The sequence below is a fragment of the Amia ocellicauda genome, chromosome 1 (genome assembly GCF_036373705.1).
Source record: "Amia ocellicauda isolate fAmiCal2 chromosome 1, fAmiCal2.hap1, whole genome shotgun sequence".
Taxonomy (NCBI): domain Eukaryota; kingdom Metazoa; phylum Chordata; class Actinopteri; order Amiiformes; family Amiidae; genus Amia; species Amia ocellicauda.
The window spans coordinates 37,385,197-37,395,670 of NC_089850.1; positions in this window are offsets into that span (position 1 = coordinate 37,385,197).

The following is a 10,474-nucleotide window of genomic DNA, read 5'->3' on the forward strand; positions in this document are numbered from 1 at the left end:
TATCAAAGTGACTTTCATAATTATTTTTTTCTCTTGTTTATAATTTCACAAAGACTTTAGTACATACACACACTGTGGAAAATCTTTATCCTGAGGAAAAGCTGAGTAGTTCATACATAGAGGTAAGATGCCTTTTGTCTTGGGACTCTTAAAGCAATGTCATGCCCACTGGTAGTCCATTTAGCAGCTCATTTGGAAGCTATTTACTGATAATTGATGGAGGTTTGTGAGCTTGTGTATGCCAGACCCATTAAAATAAAGATACTCATTAAATTCTCATTATGGGACCAACTAGCAGCTATAAAAGCTCCAAAGGTCTCAGCATGCATAAATGTACAATATTATGGGAAGCTTCTGCACAAATTTACTAAGAAAAGTATTTAAAAAAGAGAACTCAACTCCATTTGAGAACGAATGCTTACAAACAGTATTTTTTAGAAAGCTGACATTTCCTTTTATAAATGTTTTGAGCAGAAGTATCACAGTGAAATGTGAGAAAAGTAATAGCTAGATTTGTGTAATTGTACAAAAACAAGAACATTACCATGTTAGGTGCCTCAAATAACCAGAAATAATTTTCTTGTATTGTAGAACAAAAGATAAAATGGTAAATTGTATTTCTCTGTGATTTTGCTTGTTTTTCCAGGTTTAAATGAGTTACTAATATGTGGATTAAGGGGTGCATAGCTCTTATGCTAGAATCCCAGTTTATGAGCCTCTTTAAATTGTCACCTGTGTAAAATAGAAACTGGTTCACTTCAGCAAATAATTAGTACAATTAGATCCTTAATGGCTCAGCTGGAAGGAAAACCAAGAGACCCTGTAGTTCTCCGGGACCAGATCACAGAATTTCGACTTAGAATCAAACATAATGCCAGGGTTGGGGTTTAAAACTGGCAATGTGTATTTACCCTCATAAGACTAACCAAAGAGTGAGAATGCATCTTGGCTGCTGACCTGATGCCAACAGAGTGTAGCAATTGACACCAAAAACATGACAATGTGGTCAGGCTTAATTGGTTTATGAGGAGGGGGCTGCGGGAGCTTCACATATTCATTTGTAAACTCCAGGTAGGGAGGATTACAATTTAACATCCTCTTTGAGACCACATATTCAGTTGTGCAAGCAAGACCTGATGTATGTTTGTTTGATGTTTGAACAATATTAACACGTACCTGACCTCACAGCCAGACTAAACCAGTTAAATACCTAAACTCGAAAGATTTTAACTACTTTATTTAACTTCTGGTCTAGTGCAGTCCCCTGCTTCTTGCCACCAATATGTGTACATGTATGTATTTTAAACCAATGCATTATATATTGCAGATAACTGAACTACATTTTGTATATATCTATCTATATATATTCTATAGGTGTGTGTGTGTGCTTTTGTTTAATACCTTCAAGATTTAAATCTAATACCATGCAGAGCACCTTTCTAGTTTTCTGTAACCCCAGAGGTTTCTTCACTTAAACATTAGACAAACTCTGTACAAAACTTTTTAATGAGAAGGAGAGTGCAGTGACTACAGAGAAAGATGGACTTTCTCCCTACAATAAAGCATTTATTTCCAATGTTTAAACAGTGAATGAATCTCGAACAACAAAAACAATTTTAAAACAGATAGTTAATTACCCGAAGAATGATTAATCTTTAAAAAGATAAAAATTGTTACAGGAAAACCCTTCCATAATGTTTTTTGCCTCTCTGTAGACCTTTGCCAAGATGCTGAATGTGTATATGAAGATATTGTTCTGCTATTGTTTTTTTTGTTTTTTTGTAGTTAAATAGAACAAATTGCACATGATGTTAAACATATGGGAACAGTTTTATAAAAATGTAAGAAAAATTACTTGTTATGTAAACATAATTATGATGAACACAAGACTTTATGAATTTCCCAATTATAGTTCAGAACAACAACAGAAAATACTGACCTGTTTTGGAGTTGAATAACAGTATATCTTCCTTCTCCAAAGGCATTCAGCTGTCCCCATAGTCAAAACCTCCTCCTTCTTCTACTTCTTCTAAATATACTATTTTCTAGATTATGTTTTGTGAGGGACAAATCAAGAAAAAGTATATTATAGAATCTACTTTTCAATCAATTATTTGTTTTAGCTGAGTGAGATAATAATAATAATTTAAGCAATACTTTAAAAAATGCAATACCTTTTGTTTGCTGACCCAGGTGTAGTTTAAGTACTAAACAAAGTGACGTGGTAATCATGATTTTAACCATCTCAGAATGTGAGCTTCTGTTTTGCACCTTTACTATCCATTATGTATTTATTTAGAAGTCTTTGTGTTTCAAACAAACTTTCAAGGCATGTGTAGATAAAATAATCCAATAATCCTCTTTGCTGTTTTTAAGCCAAAGAGACCAATGTTGGGTACCACAAATTAATTATATAAAATAAAAAAACTGTTTTATTCCTTTTACAAATGTAAAGAGGTGAAATGTAAGCAACTCCAACTCCAAACTTATTGTTTGTACAATACTGTAACTGTTGTACATTATTTGTTACATTGCACCTGCTTTGTACAGATTCAGAAAACTAATCCACTGAAAGATCAAAGGATGACATCACAGAAATGTTTTAAATTCTGACTGATGTCATTACACCTGGGGCAGTATCTCTCCGCGAGGGTTCAGTAATTCCTGACAGAAAGTACTTCATTCATAAGCCCCATTTTTTTATGCTTTCGTTCTAAATGTTATAGGAATGACCTACAGTTTTTAAAGCACAAGCTCTGTCTTCACTATACTTCTCGAAAGTCATTTAGGTCAGTCAGTTCAGTGGTGGTAGATTAAGTTGTGCAAATACAAAACCATGCACAGTGTGGACCTATCCCAAAACAGTGCCTTGTTGTTTTTTCTAAGTACATTTTTGATGGATTAGAGCAGAAGAAAGCAAGAAAGAAACTCTTAATGATTCAATTAAAACACACTGTTTATGCACCCAAGTTTGAGTTTATAAGAAGTAGGTTTGGTATAAATAAAGTTGGTAATGTAAGACAACCCAAAGTCAGGGATTACAAGGAGTCTGTGGAGTCTGCATGTCTGTGTCTTTGGAAAAGGTTACTTGATTGTTTTCACATTCACAACACAATATGTATGCGTGTTGTTATTTTTAAAGTGTGTTTGTTTGTTTTCACAATATCTATCTCCAATATAACATCGCTAAAATAATTAAGTGTGTAACTTTGGAATTTGGTTGGATTCAAGTTATGGACTTCTTTTGTAGTTTAGCATACGTGCATAGATGTTTTCTGCATTATTCTTCCTGCAGCATACAAAGCTGGTGTGGTCTGTGTTCACTTGGGCGTCTTGAGAGTAGCACTTAATAATAGGTTGTCACTAATTTCATTTTTTTACAATCTTTTAGTAACACACCCCAGCTTGCCTTCAAATAAACATAAGATAATTCTACAGTTCCATAGCTAAAACGTAGGCATTCCTTACTGAGAGGATCCATAAACACAGAGACCCTACCACACTGTTCCCCTATGGGGGTTTAAAGTATAATTATTCTCTAAGTTAAGCCACCTGTTTGTTTCCTCCATTGTGGCTATTCAATGACATTGAGACTGAAGCTCAAAGATTTTAAAAGACATGCCTTGTTTATTCAGCTTCCTCTCATCAGAATTGCTCTTCAGGAAGTTATTGTTGTAATCAAGATTGTTTCATTTGGATCAGCTCTTGAGTGGCACACCACCTACAGTTTGCACTACCTTTATGACTCTTATCACATGTGTGCATATGCAGCTGAAATCACACTGGACTCATAAGTGATCATAGCTATGATCTCAGGAAAAATACATTTCTGGAGAGATCAGGGATTAAGGAAACACACAGAAACACATGGCCAGATAATTACTTTGAAGTTTGAATTTGACTTGCTGTTTGCTTTATATACATGTGAAGCTGTATGTTTAAGTGAGTTCTGTACTGATGTTTTATGATGAACAAAAAAATAAAAATGTTAAATAGCCACACACTTATTTCCAAGTGTTCTCATCTGATTTAGAGTAAATTTACATTTAATGATAAACATTTTATTATACTGTATACTTTTGCATCCTAGTCACATCTTATACTCAAAAATACATTTTGATAACAAAAACATTTTGAAAGAATTACAGTTTGTTATATATATAATCATCTATGGATTAACTGCATTTAAAACTTTTATATATTTTACAGATACAGTCATTTTTCTTCCACTTTTATGTTGTGATGGTCTCCAATACGTTAATGGTATACATTAATGAAAAGTGGTTTGCCATTGGATTTGTGTAGCATTGTGTCTAACAGCTGTTTCTAGTTCGTTGTAATTTGTTCAACATTTGTGTCAGGTCCTGCAAGTTCACCTTCCACAAAATATTTGTTACATTTTTGTTTTCAGTGTAAATACATTTCTGTCTAATGAGAACAATTTGTGTTTTGGATGGCAGATGGATTCTTTTGTTGATGTTGAAATCTGTATGGTTGTTTTTATATATGTCTGGAGAGCTTGTGTCTCTGGCATTCACTTTTAATTGTTTTCAATTAGAAAATGGTAAACAGGTGGAAAAGAAGCCATACATAAACAACATTGCCTCCAATACACATCATTATGAGTTATGGGAAAGAAAATTACTTCAGACTTCTGTAGTTTTGTCTTTCTTTTTTTTTTTACATATCTTTTTTTTCTTTCTGTTTTTACGGCAGCTTCCATGGAAAATATAGCTTGGTTATTGTATCCTATTATTTTAATATAATATTAACAAATTGCCCTACAAAACTTAGCTGACAGAATTCCACTGGGGAAAATGTATTTAAAAAGTTATGATTAGATTATAAATGCTCATTAATAGTTCAAATCAGATAATCTGAGATTTCCAGTCTGTAGGCCAAATCTGTCAGGAATGAAAAACCAGCTGCTTTGAGACCAATACCTATGCTTTCATACATGAATTATACCCTTTGCATGTTTTGAAGAGGCATTTAAAATGCAGCACATCAATCTTTTTTTATTTTGCTACTTACACTTATAATGTCTGTGAAACAATTTGGACAGTTAAAATACCACAGCAAGTAACATATAGGTGCTAGTGGTGAATGAAAATGTCCTATGTTAAGTGCAAGATGTATTTTTGAATTGAGTGACCTAGCTGTACTCTAATTTTAATTTCATGGGATTAGTATCATACTTCATACTTCCTGTGACTGCAAAACATCAGTATTTATTTAAGAATGCATCTTTATTTATTTATCTCATCTGTGGCTCTACAGCTGACAGATCCGGAACATTCTTTGTTTGTAAATTCTAAGATTTCCACGTGTCATCTTTCACTGTACAGCATAATCCAATAATATTTAACATATGGTGACACACTGCAAATGTGAAAACTTTTATGAACTGTCTTCCTTTAATGCACAATGTGACAATGGGATACTAAGGCATAGCATTTCTATGGTGTCTATGTTACGACATCATCATTTCCCAAGAGTACGTTGTCTGTTTTTCCTCTGGCTTTGCAGTTTTGTCTATCAAGTGTTGTGATCTGTCATGAGTTGTCATAGCTTTTTTTCTATCAGAATTGTTTTTATTTAGACTCAGTGGTGAAAATCAAGCAACAGGTATCATTAGTATTTGGAGTCAGTCATCACGTCAATAGATTATCAAGTATCGGTCGAATTTTGAGTATTTAATATTTGGTGTCATTCGAACTAAGAGGAAATTCTGTCAGTTAGCAGACTGCATTTTATGTGTGGCTTAGCAACATTAGCAATTATTTGATTGACAAATGTGAATGTCAATCAACTAGAAAACCAAATCCAAACTGCAACATTAGTTTGTTTGCATGTGAAAGTATTTTGTGGAATCTTTTATTATTATTATTATTATTATTATTATTATTATTATTATTATTATTATTATCAATGTTTCTGATTCTAGTGATTTGAAGGAGGTTCCAAAATGTATTGTATAGTTACTGTACTCCATATTCAAAAAGTGCTCTTGAATTATATCTTGTAAACCTATCAAATCTTAGTTAAGCTATAGGTCTAATTGGAAGGGCCCTGCCCCTGTGAAACCCAGGTACAATTTCAATGTACAAGGCATTTTAAAGCTGTCTTTAATGTGGGACAGAGATTGAACCTGTCCTTAGAGACGCACTGATTGAGGGACATGCTTTTGCAGTATTGTGAAGGATGTGTGTGATACATGTATGCTATATCACAAAGTCCTGACTGGAGGTGATTTTCAAGTGTGTGTAAATCCAGCCATTGTCTACAGTAAAGTTTACTTTAACTTTAGAAATTAAGTAAGACCAGGATCTTATACAAGTCTCTACTAGGTACTTCAAAGACCAAACTTAGGTTCAGCCTCATAGTACCAAATGGCCCTAAGGGAGTCTTTATACATTTCTCCAAAGACCACATAACAAAGTGACAGTGAAAGATTAATCACATATCCTTCATTTTCACATTGGAGTTTCCTTTCCTTTCCATAATCAAATCCAACAAGCAAGACATCTAAAATGTAAAAGCTTTCTTATGTGTACAGTCTTACTCAAGGTATTAAAATGGAACAAAGTTTAGTCTAACCACATATATATTATTATTATATATATTTTTCCTTTAGGGGAAATATCTTTATGTTCACATGTCAGTCATTAGTCTTTAGCGGTTTCATGTAGTTTTCCAGATTGGCTCCGACTCCATGTTCAGTACATGAGCTAAAATATAAGTCGCTTATGAATATTGAAGGGTTTTCTGAATCAGATTCTCTTCTCCTAATCCTGTCCTTGGTAAATTGAAAAATTGAAAAAGCTTATCTAATATAAGTATTAATAGTGTACACAGTGCTGCATGTCTTAATAAGAGGAAGATACTTCAAAGGATATTAGATGTTTATAGAAATCTCCCTGTAAACATTGCTGTCTTGTTTGAATGTTTTATGTGCATTAGCAAAATGTTGACTTATATACATAAGAGTTCCCAAGGATTTTACTACATATTTTGCCTTCTGTGCACAGCTGCATGCAATGGCCTGGTGTGTGTAAAATGTCATAACAGTGTCTTTGATGCATTACACCTGCTGTCTGACATTCTGTTCAGCCCCCCATTCACATTTAACACAAATTCCCCACAGGATTCAGAGATGGCAGTGTAGGAGTGCTTTATGGACACAAACTTGTGAGGCCATTTGAGTGTTTGTTTGATTTACCAAAAAATGTAAAACTACCGAGTTCTGAAGCAGCTGTATTATCCATGCTGTTGGACTGTGGAGCTCACTTTAAATTTGACTTTCGCTGTTACAATACTAACTTGATTCCTTTCTCACTCCAGCTATGTGGATAATTGATATAAGACCCCTGTTGTACCAGTTCAGATAGTGGTCACTCCTTGATCAGAGCAGAGAGAGGATGCTGAAATTAGACTTGGTGAGAAAGAGCCTTAAAGTTAATAGTTGAGATAAGATGAAGTTGTGTTTTTAATTTTGATCCTAGTTTCGAGGGTGTGTGTGTGCGAACAAAGAAACAAGTGAACCCATCCAGTGATAAAGTGTTTAACAAGTTAGTATCACTTTGAACTCAGTTTCTGTACAAGTGATTGTCAATTAATGTAGCATTTATCTACTGTAAATTGATCCAAATCCAAAATATACACCTGGTAGTAGGGAATAGCCCACCTCTTTATTTTTTGCAAACTGGATGTTTGCTAGGAACAAGTATATGCGTTCCAATGCTAATGAATATTCATTTGAAACAGTCTATACTAGTTCAAGCAGGCAGAGGGAGGGTCTGCCTGAGTGACATCGCACAGTGGCCTATAGGCAGCTTTGTTCGCAAAATCGTTCATGAGTTCCACATGGTAACATGCAATATCCCATCCCCCTTTGGGTAGTATTCTCTACTTGAAAGTTAACCCAATTCATAGTCTATTTGCTTTTTAGTTTTTTCATTACCCTGCACTATGACCAAATCTACTGCATGCTAATCGTAAACTGAAATACCAGAAGACTTTCTTTATAGCAGTTGTTATTTGTGATATTTTTGATTTGATTTAATTTGATAAAAATGAAATATTTTTAGACCAATACACCAAAATCACTGAAAATGTTTCCTAAATGATGAAAAGAAAACAGTGAGGAAAAACATGTTCAATAATATACACAAACAGAAGGGAGAAAGATTAAGTAGCAGAACCTCTGTGTTAATATCAGTGAGACTTGAGATTACATTTTCCAGCTGCTTTGGGAAAGTGTTTAACCAGTGTTGGTTTACATGGATGAATCATAACATGTTCGTTTGTATATGTGTTTGTACATGTAATATATCTTTCTGTATGTGTAAACAGCTATATATTTACCCTAAGCAAATGTGTCACATTTTGGTGCCATCTCTCTGGTGTGGTGTCATGTCTTTAGTTCTTGCAAAGGACTGTGCTGTCCAGCTCATGTCTGTAAAACAGGCCATCAATACAGTCTTTCAAGCCTAATTCCACAAAGCATAGACCTCAGATTTAATATTTGGCAAGTAAAGTGAATGAAAGTTTCTGTTTGGAAGTAATTTTAAGAATTTTTTAAGAAACCATTCCCTTACAGAATGATCATGATAACGTATATTCCTCTGTGTTGTACTGTACTTATCTACAAGAACATTATATATCCATTCATGCATGGGTTTTATGTATACACACACACACACATATATATAAATCTTTATAAGCCTATATTAATACACTGAATGAAGGCCTCGCCAAGATGTTTCCACTTGCTTTGATCTACAGCTTCTCTTTTCCATGCCTGTAAAGTTTATGATTTCATCTTCCCATATTTTATGTGGTCATCTTCCATAGCTTAATTTGTCCATATTTGATCTGTTCTTCTTGCAATGTGTCCAGCCCAATGTCATTTTAACATTTTCACTCTTTCAATGATGACACAAATTTTCGTTTGTTCTCAGATCCATTCATTTATTTTTATTTACATCTCTTCTTGATATTCCAAGGATACATCTTTCATACTTTGGTATTTATTATTATTATTATTATTAGTAGTAGTAGTAGTAGTAGTAGTAGTAGTAGTAGTAGTAGTAGTAGTAGTAGTAGTAGTAGTAGTATTTCTTGGCAGATGCCCTTATCCAGGGCAACTTACAACATAAGTGCAAAACAAAGTGCAAAAATACAGTTCAATAAAGGCATCAATCATTACAAATTCAATTTACATAAAACATAGCAATTCAGAATATAATACATTTTACAACTTCTAAGTTACAGTTTACACGGGATTTACATTTCACATTTATAAGCATACATATATGTATATATATATTTGAAAACCCAAAATGGAATGTACTTCTATATAGTATGGAGTCTTGTTGGCAAATATATTCATACTTTAAACAAATAATTATAATAATTTGAATAACCAGCTGTATAACAAGATGCGATGTGTTCCGTAGATGCTGAAAACTTCTCCAAAACACCAAGCTGCATCAATAGAAAACTTTAAGTACATTGTGATTCTAGGTTTTCTGCCAATATTAAGACCTCCTTGAAATAATCAGATATGAGATATCAGTGACTTAATCAAACAAAACAGTTAAGTCTTACAATAAACCTGTTCTCCACGGGTGAATTTATAAACACCAAACTGGAGGCTGGTTGCATTTGGTGTGAACAAGCAGTAAAACCAGGTGGTGTAATTAGCTATTCATTGTTGCATTCAAGTGACTTTAAGCATTTCTGCTCACTCTTGTGAGACAAACAGCTGAAGTATCAGCAGATCTCAATGTCTGCAAGCAATTAAAAATAGCTATTTTTTTTAACTTTTTGCAATTATGATGATTTTATTTTTCTAAGACTTAAAATTGTAATTATCTAAAATAACGCTGAGATGGTCTTAGTGCCATAATATATTTCTTGTCGTTTTAAGGAAGTGCACAGTGTTTCCTTGCAGGCAGCCAAAAAGTAGGGAACATTGTACTCAATAGTGAAGTAGGATGTAATATACTGGGAACCTTAGCCAATAAACCACCACAAAATTAATTTAATGGATACATTTCCACACTTACACACTTTCTTCTAAACACTTTATGGAAACAAAAATAGTCACAATAACTCTTGGGTAAGGTGAAACATTTATACAGCACCATTAATTTATAGATGCCTACGTGTACTGCATGTAAACAACATTATTAATCTTATTAATGCAATTTTCCACTGGCATCTTCATACTAGATTACTCTTCATTACTTTTAAATGTTCTAGGGCTCATTTATTCATTTTTTTTCATCTTATATTCTGTATTTGTTCTCTGTTTCGACCCCCCACCCCCCACACACACACATAATTACACAGTTTACCTAAACAAACAATAGTAATTTAACAGAAAGTTATTCACTCAGACAAACCAAATATTGTCACATTTATTGTGCTATAAATAAAGGAAGACTGTTGTAGATTGTGTTCCTAA